The sequence below is a fragment of the Coturnix japonica genome, chromosome 1 (genome assembly GCF_054131305.1).
Source record: "Coturnix japonica strain WE chromosome 1, WE-NBRP24, whole genome shotgun sequence".
NCBI classification, from domain to species: domain Eukaryota; kingdom Metazoa; phylum Chordata; class Aves; order Galliformes; family Phasianidae; genus Coturnix; species Coturnix japonica.
In genome coordinates this window covers 156744127-156760123 of record NC_140663.1, presented here as the reverse complement: position 1 = coordinate 156760123, position 15997 = coordinate 156744127, and positions in this window count along the sequence as shown.

The following is a 15997-nucleotide window of genomic DNA, read 5'->3' as shown; positions in this document are numbered from 1 at the left end:
CTCTAACAAGCAGCAGAACTGTGATTTAAAGGGTTTTAAAAGGCTACACGGTGCTTGGGCTGTCTTTATAGGCAAATCTGTCTGTTTTTAAAGCTTCACTGCAGGCAGAGATGAATAAGCAGATTTAGAGATGTGTCTCCCATGTTTGAATCTGATATCCAGAATTATAACTTAAATTTCATAATTTCATAACTTAAATCTGGTTGAGTATCTGGAAATTGCCCTGGGCCTGCTGTACATGTCTCCTGAGACCACAAGAACTTCTTTCTAGAGAGAATTTTGAACTTCAGAAATAGTTTTCTCTTCAATTCCAGAAATCCCCAAATAAGTTTCCCATTTTCTAAGTTCTCCTGGGAGTGTTACTGATTCATGGTGATAGAGCTGGCTGCTGCTGCTCTGCAACTGCGGGCTGCCCATGCAGGAATGCAGCACCCTGCCAGGGAGAAAGTTCAAGGCATACCTGATGAATCTTGTTGGAATAGCATGGTTTCCATCAGGTCATGATAAAACAGCATAAAAATGTTCTCTTGGAAACTTCCCAAATGGAAACACCCATTAGTGACACCACATCAAAAGCATCCAGTCTCGTCTCAATCATAAGCAGAGAGACAAGCTTACTAAAGCACAGAAAACAAAAAAGTTTTATAAAGATATTGTAGAAACATAGAATAGCCTGGGGTTGAAAAGAACCTCAAAGATCATCTAATTTCAAGCCCCTGCTATGTGCAGGGTCATCAGCCACCAGACCAGACTGCCCAGAGCCACATCCAGCCTGGCCTTGAATGCCTTCACAACCTCCTTGGGCAACCTGTTCCAGTGCTTCACCACTCCCTGTGTGAAAACTTTCCTCCTAATATCTAACCTAAACCTCCCCTGTTGCAGTTTAAAACCACTCCCCCTACATGCTGTCCCTAAAAATGCCTTGCAAATTGAAAACACTTGACAGCAGGAGGATCCAGTTCTCCTGGAACTGGGGTGCATCTTTTTGCCAAAATGTAGGCTATTTTATTTATTTATTTATTTAATAAATCAGGGTTTGGTGGTAATTTGCTCTTATATGTTGTGAGGTCATGATATAAACATTAATTGTAATGAGCCTGTGGAGGGTTTCTTTTACAAAATGCGCTGTGCTGGGTTTTGGACATGGGGAAAGTTGTTGTTTCCTTGAGAAAGGAATACTTCTCATTGGGCCCTTGGTGACAGGCATAGCACAACAGCTTTTAAAAATGAGGTCACTAAGTGGACAGATCGCATAGGCTATCAGTGATAATCAGTTCAAGACAAACATAAAAGAAGAAAAGTCAGGACCAAAGCATGGAGGATGAAATGCTTGGAAGGGGAAAATTTTAAGTCTGGAGTAGGTATCTCTTAGAGATGCTCTTTATCTTCCATCTCTCCTGGATTCCTTGTTTGCAGTTTAGTACTGAAAATCACCTTCAACAGACAGATTGTATAATCATAGAACTGCTCAGGTTGGAAAAGACCTCCCAGACCATCAAATCCAACCTCAACCCACGTTTCCCATCCAGGGAGAACCCTGGACAATCCAGGAGGTATAAAGAGTTAACTCTCAAAAGAAATATTTGCAAAGCAAAACAAAACAAAACAAAACAACACTTAAACAAAACACTTTAAACATTAAATTTGTATACAGAAGAGATTGAAATCAGAGACCCGTATTAAGTGGTTTCAAAGCTCTTGAAGCCCGTAGCAGCTACACCATTGCAAAAGCACTGCAAGAACAAAAGGAGACAGAAACTCTGCAAAGTTTTCTAACAATCACAGTCCTTACTGAAACTGGAAAGGAAAGCTTTAAAAACTTATACTGAGTCTTGCAAAGCACAGGGGAGAGATATAGTGCAATGAACACTTAAGGTCATAATATTATAATCCGAGAACACAACCACTGCTGGCAGTTATGCTGTCAGAGGGTGCCAGCAAGAGTCTCAGTGCCTTTGTGATGAATGATCTGGAGCCCTCCTGCAGCCGTGAGTCATTGTGCTCGGAACTGCACAAACAGGGCTGACACCCAGCGGTGTGCTGGTGGTGTGGGAGTCTGGGAGGGAGAGTGCTGCATGTGAGTAGGTGGTGCTGGGTGGAACTGCCCTGGTCCTGGGTGGTGTGGGCCTTCGCTGGCACTGCTGAAAGAGCTGTTACCTCAAACCCCTGATGGAGTGTGACTGGATTTTTCCCTGCAAAATAGAGCGTACATTTTCTCATTGCACCCTTGTGAGTTTGCAGGAGTAGTTGTAGCTCGTTCAGTATTCTGTTGGCTGAAATTTGCATAGTCATATCACTATATATAGTCATATGTAGTTATAATAAAAGAAGTACTTATCTTATTGTTTGTTTGTTTTTTCTTCCTTGCCCATCAAATGAGATATAAAGAAAAGGTTACGGGTATACTATAATGTGTGTCACTTCTACATAGCCAGCTTCTTTGTTCTGGGAATGGCCGGAGCTCACCTCTTGTTTTTAAGAAAAAACATTAGCCATATTTAAATACCTAAGCCTGTGGTCATTTGGCTGCATGCAGTGATGCATAGGTAGCTGTATATACACCTTTCTCAAATACTCGTGAACATTTTTTCTTTATTATGGATTACATAGGGTTGCATTGTTCCCCTCAAATTGTTGCATCTCTTAGCACTTAGTGAACATCCCTGCTTTGGCTCTGCTTTTCTTCCTCATCTCCACTCAACTTCATGTATGGCCTCATCCTATTTATCTGAAGCTGTCTTAAGGATTTTTCTTCTTTGTTGCTCACTGACCCTCCTTCAGCTCCTACTAGAATTTGGTCGTTGTCATTGTCACTTTATCCCAATGATTCATTTGGAATCAGGAAAACCTATTAGTACCAAATCTAATTTCTAATGCTGGCAGGTGATGGCTTCATTCTGATGTGTGCACAGATACCTGCTCTTTCTGATGGAGTCAGGTGCATTCTCCATCTCTGGATACACCACATGGAGAGCAGTGATGAAGCAAGCCCAATTTTCTAACCATTCTTAGGAATTGAGTCCTGATAGCTAGCATTAATCCCAAGTCAAAAACAATGAAATTAGATTATTATGATATTCTGAAATATGGTAGTAACAACTTCTTACTGTATCCTGGCTGGAGCTTGAACCTGATTACCACTCCACATGTTTTTGTTTAGCACCAGTGTGTTACTGGAAACGTGGAGAAAACCACATGCAGAGAAACATGACAGTGCTTTTGAAAGAAGTAGCACATGATGAAGTTAAACTTAGAAGTTATGACAAATGTGACAGACCAACCCTTTAAGCTGCTCTAACGCAGCTTGTGCCTACATTTGTCTTCATCTGATTCTTTGTAGCTTCAGTTGTTTAGTAGTGAGAAACATCACTGGGAGGACTGTTATTGGTAACAACTTGTTTGGTCTTACTGGAGCAGGAGCAGTTTGTGAACCATTTTCAGCCTCTGCCTGCCATGTTCCCAGGCATCTGGAACTGGTGTTAAGCATTTACTCCTGTCATTTCACTTCCATTTGAGATATCCAAACATAAATAGCCAAAATATTTTTGGCTCTGACTGTTGCGGGTCCACTAAATTCTCCCTTAGTTCCTGTAATATAGTGGTAGATCTCACCTCATTTCTTTCCAGACGTTTTCTTACAGTGCCACTTTAAAAAGACATCTTTTACCATGTGTCCTCTTTGTTGTTGCCAAGCATTTGTGCATTCATTACAAAGGAACTTGCTAAGCGGTCTTGTTACAGGAGTCATTTGCGCTATCTATGATTCACTGCTGCATTTCTTTCTCTGATCGAATTTTCGTTATGCACACAACACCTTCAATAGTTAGATTTTTTTTCTTTTCTTCTTTTGATACTACTTTGCATCTCTTACGCATGTTCCTGTAATTGGCTATTTTTAGTATTGAATATACTTCCTTGTTAATTTTACAAGGACATTTTTTGTTAAAAGCCAGCATAACCTGTCATTTAAAGAGCCACATTCACAGGATTGGCATCTTACTTAGCCTATGAAAAACTTATTTCCTATTTAATCCTCGTACTTTGCTTTTATCCCAAGTGTATACATGTATAAGTGAGAATAATATGATTATAAATGAACGTTTTCCAAGTTTTTCATCCGTTCTTCAGAGCTTCCCTCTTCATTGCAGCTCCACTGGGCACACTGGATGGTTTCCCAGCCAGGCAATGCTGTGTGCAGGTGAAAGATGTGCTTGGATTTGTAACCTCTCTGGCTTTTCTATCATGTTCAGCTTGCTGGCTGAACCCTTTCCATACATGTGTTTCTCTGGATTGATAGGGTTGGTGTGAATCTCCTTATATGGGCTCCTTGGTAGCCATTTGAAACTTTTTGGCACTCTGTATAGTACTCCTGGCATCACTTAAATTTTGTTAATAAGCGCAACTGGTTTCAAAGTGAAACTGTTGTTAGAACCTGAAAATACATGCAGGAATGAAGTAAAACGATGTCCTGAATTTTGCTAGGGGTAACCAGGGAGAGAACTGTTGAGCTCATTGTTTCCATTGCAAAAAATAAGGAATGACATTGACATCAAGAGTTTTTCTCCTTAAAACTCTTGTGGTTTCTGACTCAAAATGCTTGTGCTCTGGGCCAACAAACACAGTGAACATGGCTCAACTTGAGGGGTAAAAGTTAATGTAAATCTGTTAGATCCGCTTTTCTTCATTTCTGGGTCACAAAAACTACAGCCATGAAGTCATAGGATGTGGTCTTCCTGTATGAGTTCCCGCTAAAGTGTTTCACTAACAGCTTGGTTTATCACAATAACAGAAATCACAGTGTGTGATGTCTCCTGACAGTGAGATTGGACTTCGGAACACTCTTACTGGAAATCAGGAATGTTCAGAAATGACAGTATCATCTCTCCCGGTCAGTCTTCCAATCCCTTCTGAGTGCCTGTCCATGTTTGCTCTCCATACATAAAATAATCCGAGAGACACATAACTGCCTGTCCCCACTGCTTCTTTCTTCTCTTCAGTATATAACAATAATTAATTAATTAATAGTTAGTTAATAATAACAAGAGAAATATTACTACAATCCATGCCTGGAATCATTTCTGGGAACAAGGAAAATATGAGCTTAAAAAGGTTGGGCTTGGAAAAAATTAGATGTGAGGGAAGGGACAGTGAAAATGACGTCAATATGCAAATGTAAAATTATTAACATGAATGCCATGGTTGAAAGCCAGGAAAAAACAAACAAACAAAGAGGTAAACAAACCCTAATATTATATATTTACTACTTCCATATAAGAGAAATAAATAAAAGCATTTGCGAGGAGCAGTTCAGCAGCTTTTAGAGTCTGTTTCGTATTAGTGAACACCTGGTTGCTTGTCTGCCATGCTTTCTTATTTCACAGCTGTTTATATATTTTATCTGAAGCGAAACTCAATTTTAAAAAGGGAATTGAAACACATTCATTACCAGTGCCCTCCAGTTCACCCAGATGTACCTGAATGATTTACTATTGATGCTGTCTTGTAGCATATATAAAACTATCATCTTGCATCCCTTAAGGAAAAAAACTATCATTGACTTCAGGAATTGGCACTGTCTGGTTTGATCTTTGTTCACAGCAGTGACCCCAAAGAGACTTCTCAATTATATCAATTCTACCTTAGGCTAATCTTGTTACTGAGTGATGTTGAATGGGTTGATTTTGTGACTGGTGACCTCTGGCAGATGAAACACTACTTTGCTGCAGATAGCTTGAAAAGATCTGCAAGCATGTCCAGAGCCAGTTCATCTTCCCAGGAAAACTGTAGTCCCATGAGAAACTCTGTTGTGTTTCTGTCGTTAGGACTCTGTATTGATGTTGTTGGCATGGAAACATTCCCATGGTTCTTACAAGGCCATATTTTAGATGAGGCAGATAACTTTCAGAATAAGGTATTTCTCAGAAGTATCTGTCAGGTTGTTTGTTAACAGGAAAAAGTGATATAAACTCTTTCTTTTGATAGTATTTGAAATGTAGATGTTTAAAAATAAAATGTAAAAATTGTTCGCAATAGATAGAAAACATAAATCTGAAAAGATGCTTCAGAAATATGAAAAAGAAATGGATCTACTCAACTGATCTCCCATATTATGTCTTGAGTTTTGCATATGATATATCTGAGGATAGAAGAAAGGACCTCATGTCTTCTTTAGGGCTTTAGTCTTCTCACTGACTTTAGACACGCTGAGTGAAGCAGAAGCTTTCTATCCTGCTCTGAAATTTGTGTAGATACGAGCAGATCAGTTTATGCATAGTAAGTTATTGTGCTCAGCTTCAAATGACATGGAAGAAGGAGATGTTTAATTCTGCAGTTTTATGATTAATGCACATTTCATTGTCTATTTATTTATTTTCAACTGAAGGAAACTACAAATGTCAATTTGAGGCTTACATTTGCCTTTTCTGTCAAAACAAAAATGTTTATCTAATCCTGAATTCTTCTTTAACTTCTTCCTGTCCATTTTTTGGGTCTACTTTTAAAACACAGATACTGTACTCTTCAGCAGTTTTATTAATTATCTTCTTTCCTTAAGAACATCTGCTGCCTGGGGTAACAGAGGAAGTACTGGTTTGGCTCCAGACTGAAGAGATGAAGAATGTCACACCTCTGCTCGTAATAACTGTGGCCTATTTTTCCTTCCATGTCTGCATGTTCATCTCCCCAGTAATATGCAAATAGGAACAGGAACATGAAACTTAAGGACTGGATTGCTCTGAACTATGAGCCAACTAAACCACATTTTTTATTGTCTCTTTTTCATTTCCAAGATAATTTTGCAACTTAGGGAACTGAAATGACAACCAACTGAGTTTTGATACACCCCAAATAGCTAACCATAAGTACGTGGAAACAATTCTTGTAATTCTTGTATTTTCATTATAATTAAACTAATAATTAGTTATTATTTAATTATAATTATTCACAATTACTTAACAGTTATTTATTATTCCAATAATGAAGTTGATACTGATGTTTTTGAATAAAATTATAGTTTGGGCCCAAGTCAGTAGTCTCCTTCTTTTTGTGGTTCTTACCTGAATGTGCCATGAGTTTGTGTTTGAACCCTGAGTCTGAGGGCTGGATAGCTGAATCTGCATGCATTAGAGGTGATCTAAGTGAACAAAGCACTATGACGAAGAAGAGATGCTGGACCAGAGAGTGGAATGCACGAAGTACTACTGCTGCTCTTGTGTCTGTTTGTCCTGAAGTGGACTTAGTGGGCTTGGTCACAAACCTTCTCTTATAAGAAGATAGTTTTGATGGAACACCTGACTGAGCCACTACACTTCGGCCAGCATAGTGAAAAGCAGCATCACTAGACTCTGTCTCTCAGTATTTGCTCCCTCCTGGCATAAAAAAACCATTCTGCAATTGCAAGAAAGAAGAGCTCTGCCTGAGCTGTCCTGTGGGGAACAATGCAAAGACCAGAGCAAGATTTCTGTTGGCCTTTTTCTCTGTGGCATGATGGGCCTACTGACCTACACTGGTGAATTTAGCCCCAACTTCAATTATCCTGGGTTTTTCTGAAAGACATTTAATAAATCTATTATCAGACATAGGCAGCATGGTTTCAATAAGGAAAAGTCCTCTCTTAGTAATTTGATCTCCTTCTACGATAAGGTCACCCACTTGGTAGATGAAGGGAAGGTGGCGGACATGATCTTCCTGGATTTTAGTCAGATCTTTGATAATGTCCCTTGTGAGATCCTTCTGGAAAAATAATCCAACTGTTAGATGAACAGGTTAATGCTACACTGGGAGATGTTGAACAGACCTCAGTGAGTCATTGTGGGTGGGGGTACAACTGGTTGTCAGCTAGTCACTGGTGATATTCCCTGGGACTCAGTTCTAGGGCCAGCCCTGCTCACCATTTTTGTCAGTGATCTGATGTAGGAGTGTAATGCATCCTTAGCAAGTTTGCTGATGATGCTAAACTGGGAGATGCTGTTGACTCTAGAGGGACAAGAGGCTTTGAGAGAGGAATCTAGATGGATAGACTGGAGTAATATGCTGTCATCCACAGCATGAAGTTCAACACAGGAAAATGCTGAGTCCTGAACCTGGGATGTAGTAGTTCCAGACATGGGCAGAGCCTGGGAACCCAGTGGCTGGGGAGCAGCTCTGTAGAAAGGGACCCGGGGATGTTGATGACAGCAGGCTCAGCATGAGCCAGCAGTACGCTTGGACAGCCAAGAAAGCAAACTGCATATTGGGATGCAGATGGTCAGAAGAGGTGGGTTTTTTTCCCCATACTTAGCATGAGTGAAGCCTCATCTTGAATACTGTGTGCAGTTCTCATCTCACAGTCTAAGAATAATGTTAAGGTTCTTGAATGCTTCCAGAGGAGGGCAACAAAGCTGGTAGCAGGACTGGAACCATGTTTTCTGAGGAGAGTCTGAGCACACTTGGGCTGCCCAGCCTGGGGAGAAGGAATCCAAGAGGTGACCTCAGTGTCATCTGCCAGTCCATGAGGAGGGGAAGCAGAAGGAGGCTCTTCTCTGTTAAACAATGATGGGATGCATAGGAATAGCAAAAAGCTGTGCTAGGGGAGATTCTTACTTGACATTAGGAAAAATTTCTTCACTTTGAAGATGTTCAAACACTGGGACAGGCTTCCTGGTAAGCCAGTTAATGCCCTGATTGTCAAGAGGCTTCAGTCTTGCAGGAAGTTCTGGTTGGAGTAGGGCACTGTAGTTGCTCAGAGAAGCTCCTGTCAGTTCACGGGAGAGCCTGTCAGGAGTTTAACACCCAAAATCCCTTCCCTGCCCAGGTGGACTTTCTGGCATTAGTCCATTCTCAGGCTGCTATGGGTGGGGATGGGAGTGGAGGGGTATCTCTCAGAGCACACTGTGTGCAGAGCTGCCAGCAGTGGCAGCCACCCCTATCAGCCTGCGGGAAAACTGTCATTCAGCATCTTGGGAAAACATACTTGATTTGTGAAGGTGTTTTCATCTTGGGGCATAACATTAGAGGCAAAGCCTGTGGTGCAAGGTCTGCTCCCAGCCTCTGCCAGTGCTCACCTTTCCTCCCAGTCTTCCCAGTGCAGCCATTTAGGGAGCTATGGGACTACTTTCAACACATGGCTCAGTTGCACCCTCACACTATACTGCTCAGATTCAGCTGGTCAGATTATTCCCTTGGCTCAGTCTTTTCCTGCCCTCACTTATGAAAGAAGAAAGCATTTACTCTTTAAAATGCAACCAGTGGTTCAGGCTTTAGGAAATCCTCCTATCCAGTTTATCAGTTCTTTCCTACATAATTTTTGTTTTCCTGGGCTCCTCTTCTGTGTTTTCTCCTTTGAGTAAATCATGGCAATTTTCTGTAAAAGTCAGCAGGCTCCTGTGGAGGAGCAGACGTAGCCTTTGGGTACCTTGTAGGCAGCAAATGATGGCAGAAAGGAGGAATGTGGTGACCTTGGGAAAATCATAGTTGTTTCTACAGCATGGATACTAATAAGGCAGGACTAAATAAGTTCTGTTATCCCAAACTGCTTTGTGTTCAGTCTGGATGTCTCTGCTTCCGTGGCAAATTTTGGCCACAAACCAGATAATAAACCAGTGCTGACACCAAAGAAAAATGTTTTTTCTATTTTTCTACATCTGGGACAATTTAGACACTAATGTGATACAACTTTTAATTTAGATGTCACATTTAGTTATCAAACAATGCTAGGGTTATAACGCAGTTTTCTGTGTTGCTTTATCAGGTTAGATGAAGATATACTAGTTTAGTAAAAAAAAATTGCTGAATGTAGCTGTTTGTGCTTCATTCCACTACCAGGCCCAAGACAAAGAGCCATATTTCCTATGTTTTTAATTAGTGAGGGTAAGACTCATATACAATGGATGGTTCTGAGTAGCCGTGCTTGTACTATCTCAGAAAGGAAGAGCACACTTTAGTGAGAAGGAATATATTTTACTTAGATCTATGTCTAGTTTAATGAAATGGGATATTAATGGAATTTCCATGCTGGTTAAATCCTGCCATGGATTTTGTAAGGTAGTATGAAATCCAATGAATTACAGAGGTAATCCAACTCAAGCCATTTTATGGTTCTGTGATTAAAATAAACAGAACGAGAGATGCACGTCAGTAAATGAAGTGGATTAGAATCAGTAGCTGGCAGAGATGCATTAACATTTCTTCATATGTTCAAAGCATTGGTGCACAGTTATTCTTGCTCTTACACAGTATATTTATGCTGAACTGCACCAGGAAATAAGATAAATCCTAGTAATACAGCTTTGCTGGAAAGGAAGAAATGGATGGATTAGAGAAGACAGCATATTTTAAATGGCCAGGAATTATAAGGCAAATGGCAACAAATTGCTGAAGAGTGAATGAAAATTTACATGTTCCTGTAATATACAGTTACAACTTTTCACCACATTCTTCTTTTGCATTTTAATAAGAGGTTGATTTCAAGGGGTGAAAACTTAGTCTGACAATAGCTGAAAATAAAATGCTCATTTTCTTCCATGTGTGGACGTTGCCAGATATGTCTGGTTTCTGCTTTTTCAAAAAAGAATGTTCTAGGCATCTTTGTAAATCATTAAGTATCTTCCGAATTCACACCTCAGAACCTGCAAATCCAGCCATCACGGGGCAAAATCATTACTGGTTTTAAAAGAACACAAATTTATTTATTTATTTTGGTATAATCTCCATTTGGTATATTCCACATGCAGGAAAAAAAAATGCACACAGCGTTTGAAGGCAGCAGAATTTTTGCTTAACATAATCTCATGTGTCTAAGCTTTTTTTTTTTTTTTTTGGTCTTTTGTTTATTCTAATAGTCAATTTAATATGTGCAGAAAATACTTTTTTTTCCCCCTCAGGCAATAAACATTTGCAATTTCAACACTGAGTTGTTCAATTTTTTAATGGCACTGCCGTTTGTTTTTGAAAATATTTATTGTACAAGTCAACTAGACATTAATCTTTCCGCTGCAATGTCTTTCCAAGAAGTGTTTCTTGCAGAAGATGAGCAAAACTGCCCCTGTAATGGTGTAAGGCACATTGCTGGCCCAGGTGAAACTGCTGCTGGTTTGAATGCTAATAAAACAGTACTTTTTTTTTTCTTTTTTGTCTCACTGGCCAGAAATGAAAATGGAAAATAATCTAGATTTTTTTTGCATGGAAATGTCCTATATGCTTTTGATTACCTTGTGTTGACAGCCCTTTGGATTATACTGCTTCTGATGCCAGTTTGCACTGAATTTGCAGACAGAATTTACGAGGTACTGTCACATCTCTAAGCTGTGGGTTTCATATATTTTCATGATGCGCACTGTGTTTTGACAGAAACATTGCTTCTTGGAGAAACTCCCTTCCCTTTCTGAATCTTTTGTCGCCGATGAAAAGTACAGCTCACAGTTTTTGGTACAGTCATAAATCAATATTATGTTACTCATTATTTCACTGAAGGCTCCAATTTTTTTCTTCCTTTTTTTTTCTTCACACTTTTTTTTTTTTTTTTTTTTTTTTTTCCCCTGTCCTTTTGCCTTTCAAAACTGATTTCTACATTAGCTGATACTCTGATCACTGTTCCCCTTGCCCACGTACCCTTTTCCTTAGGTCTCCTCACTTGGATCTGCTGTAACTCCTCTTTCTTTCCACCATGTTGTCCAGAGACCTGTGTGCATTACTTCTGGGCACTGCTGTTATACTGGTGGCAGTGAGATACTGAGAAAGTAACTCAGAAAATTGTAACACTAGATCCAGTAGAAACTTGCAAGCGTCATCTGAAATAATGTTTTTAAAACAAATGTTTAATGTGTTGCTTGTGAAGGAAAGTTATGAACTTTGAAACACTTATGAGCTTTGAAACAAGACTTCCTTACTACTAACCAGAGTTTTGCTGTATCCCTTCAACAGCATCTGCCCCTCCACTGATTTCAGAATTCAAGCTCATGCTTGGAGGATTGCTTCATCAGGCCCTTACAATTAGATATGTAAGCCAGGGATGTAAGGCGAAGAGCTGAGTTTTCAAACACATTTAGTACTGCATTGGGAACAAATAGAGTCTGAAAAACTCTCCATGTTGGGTGGAGGTCCCCATCTTATAAACACTGAATTTATTTTCCTACTTGCTAATGTGTTTAAAAATATTCATTAGTATGCATTCTTTTTGGACCCTCGCCATAGCACTGAATTCCAGATGTTAACCTTATTCTAATAATGTTCTTCACTCCTATCACCTCTGGATCTCAGATCAGAGTCTCATAGTTGGAAAATCTTGCACACTTCTACACACATAAAGCAATACTTACATGCTTAATAGCTAAGTCAGGAGTTCTAGTAGCCATGGTACTTCTGAAAGCTTGTAATTCAAATGAGGAAATGTCAGCTGGATTTGCATTCTCTTTAGAACCAATGGAATCCAGGATTAAGTAAAATCAATTTAGGAAAAATTTTAATACCTTCTGGCTTAATGTTTTAACATCATAGTATTTCTGGTTGACTGATTCCTATAAATAACATATAAAGCCCGTTTAGAAAATATAAAATCTTTGTATGTATCTCAATGCATAAAGTGATATCGCTTAAATCCATCCAGTTACATATATAATGACATCAAGTAAAAAGGGCTCAAAGCTCAAAGGGTGCTATAAAACCATGGCCTTATAAATGAAAAGTTCTAGAGATTCAGCCTTGGCAGATATAATTTGATATTTCTATCTCCAGAGAAAAGTTGCCTATGAGGCCATGAAAAAAGTGTTAAGGTGTCTGACTTTAATCTGCTTAAATACAAAGTTTCTTGCACTTTCATAGAAGTTTCATGTAGAAGCTGCATTGTATTATTACTGTTAATATCAGATTCATTTTTTTTTTCAGATGATGGGAAATTTTCCCCTCTGCTTTCACCGTTTTCTCATGAAACAGCTACAAATACTCTAGGTGCAAAAGCCGACTCCCTTCTAGTATCTAAATGTGCCATAACTAAGCTGCAGAAGTGGAAAGGAAGACAAAAAGAGAAGAAAAAAAAAAAAAAAAAAAAAAGAGTGTCAAGTAATCAACTAAACTTATAAGTTGATTAGTTGATTTTTAGTTATTATTAGAATTATATAGACAATAATAGATGAATAATTTACATGAAATCAGAGAATTTTGTGAGCATGAAAATCTGTATAGGGTGGGAAGAAATTGCTTCAAATCTAAGTTTTACTGAAAGCATACAGTGAATCTGTGGACTGCTGTCAAGATAACACTTTTCTCAGGACAACATCCACAGAAGGCATCAGCAAGTAGATAAATCCAGCCCTGGAAAATTCTCACTGAAGCAATAGCCAAAATGATAGGGATAACAGCAATTTCACCAACATTAGACCAGAGGGCTTCCCATGGAGTTTAAAAGCCACGGATATTTTGGTGAATTTGGGTTTTCTCTGAAAAATGAAGAGATAAGGAAAATGAGAAGCAAGGAACAAAGAAACACAAGAGAACACTGAGAAGAAGCTTGGTGAGGGGATTTGAGGGCCTGCTTCTCCCCTCTCCCACCAACAAAACTCACTGCAATGAAATAGCTCAATCAACTTTCATTTTATCTTAGTGAAATTTTTATGGAGGCCAAACAGTGGCTGTGAAGCTGTGGGTGGCGTACTTCAGCAGTGGTGACAGTGATGTGAAAGTTAAGCCATGTTCTGGATGGCCATGCAGATGTTTATGAGCATGGCATTCAGGCCCTTGTTCATCATTGGTAAAAGTTCACAACCTATTGTGGTGAGTATATTGAAAAACAGCATTTTGTATCTGAGAATTTGCTTTATCAGATAGCGCTGCTGTGCTCTTTTTATCTGTTGTAGTTTTCATGGAAATAAAAAGGAGGCACTGCTTTTAGAACAAATGATGTCTTAAGGAGCACACTGGTGCCATGCTGGTGAAAAGCAGGTGCTGGGCTCTGGCAGTAATGGCAAACTGATCTAGATTTTCTCTCTCCCTCTCTCTTTCTTTTCAATTTTATTTTTTATTTTTTTTCCCCCGATGAATCAGTCATTAGAATTTCCATGTTCTCTTACTTGTGCAAAAGATTATTGGTTCAAGTAAACGGTATGTGATAACTTATTCTAAGACATATCACAGAATCACAGTGTTTAAGAGATCCAGATAAGAAACCTAAGGAAAATTTGTCAAGGGCAAACTCAACCCCTGCTCCCTGAAGCCTTGTTTAATTCTAAGAGGACAGAATTTTTCTTGAACAACTGAAATAGAATTCCCTCCCAAATATCAAATATTCATCCCTTACCCAAACAACACTCTTAAAACTTTCACTTCTCCCCTTTTTTTTTGCTTGTCTTCTATGAACCTTCTACATTCAATCTGCACTAATAACATGAGTTTGAAGTGAGACCTTCGGAAGGCCCAAAAGTAAGAGGGGAATTTGTCTGAAAAGTTTTATCAATTTGCCACTGAAACCAGGAATCTTTCCATTTGCTGCCATGGGTGAGATAAAACTGTCTCCACACTGATAGAAAAAGTTCCTTAAGCAGGAAGTATTAATTACATGTGTGATTAATTGCCTTCATCAGAGCCTTTTATGAGATTTTTCAAAACTCATGTAAAGAAATCTTGTCTCAGTGTTTACTTCACAGAAGAGGTTCATGTTACTGTACCTAGAAGAAAGGTTTTGGTGTACTGAAAGTTTTGGTGTACTCTCAAAGCTTCTTAGAAATTATGCAGTTCTTGGCAGTTTATTTTTCATCCCAAGTTAAAAGATTTTAGAATTAAATTACTATGGAAAATGATAATAGTAAGTTTCCAATACTCTTACCCAAAGAGGCAAAAAGTGTGATATTTTAAAAGGAATGCAAGCAGAATTTGGCTCTGAAACGTAAAGTGTAGCTTATAACATTCCTTGGGTATTATTTCATCTAGCATACAGCAGCAAATAAGGTTTTTTTTGTTTATTTTTTTAAAATTAATTTGAGATTTTTTTTTTAATTTTTTTTTTTTTAATTTTATTTTTAAATTACCAAGAGATCTGAAAAAAGAGAATCTTCCAAACACATTGATTTAACTTCTGGAGAGTCCTTCACTGGCTCTTTACTGCCAGGAACAAGATGCTGTTGTGTTGATCTGGAGTCATGGCAGGAAAACACAACAAAGATGAAATCAAAGTTCTGTGTCACACATGTTGGCTGGAAAGCCTTTAGGCAGTTAGGAAGGGGATACTTCTCTCTTCTGCTTTTCTTCTCTTGTCCACCTAGTTCTGAATTTACCCAGTGAATGGATGTAAGAAATATTTTGCCTCTTTCTGTGATAGAAAGCATTCACAATGTTTTATTTTACTCAAATATTCCCTTTTACTCAAATAAAAACTATGCAAAGCTGGAATGCCATTGTTTTGTTACGTATTTCAGCAGAAAATCAGCTCAAATCATAATGACTTAATCTAAACCTCTGTGAGCTTCCCCAGAGAGATGTCTGGAAGCTGACATTTGAAAAACTATCATTACTAATATGGAGACTTAAAAAAATGGAATTTAACATAAGATCTGGGCTAGCTGTGTAAAGTTTAACTTAGAAATTGCGTGTCTAAAAGTACCTGACATTTTCCTGGTAATGCTTTTGCAAATCAGGCCTCTTTTTCAGTATCTCAGATTGGATGCATGATTGTTGGCCTTACTTGAAAAGCATTATGATCCCAAATCTCACAGAAGTACACATAATAACAGCTGGAATCAGATGGATTCTTCCATCCTGTGATAACAAAAACTGAGATGGCACTACTGCACAACATCCATGTAGTCTACTCCTAAAAATTTCCAGACAGTAGAGCTCTGAATACTGTAGGCTTGTCAAAAGTGCATTTGTGCTGCAGCTCACAGGTGAGGACGCAGATGAGGCCCATGGAGTCTGCACATACGATCTGGATGTGAACCTGTGGCAGTAGGTGATGCTGCACAGCTTCCATAACTTTATGTTATTCTGTTCAGTAGGGCTTCTTTCAAACAACAGCTGTACTGTGCAATGCTCG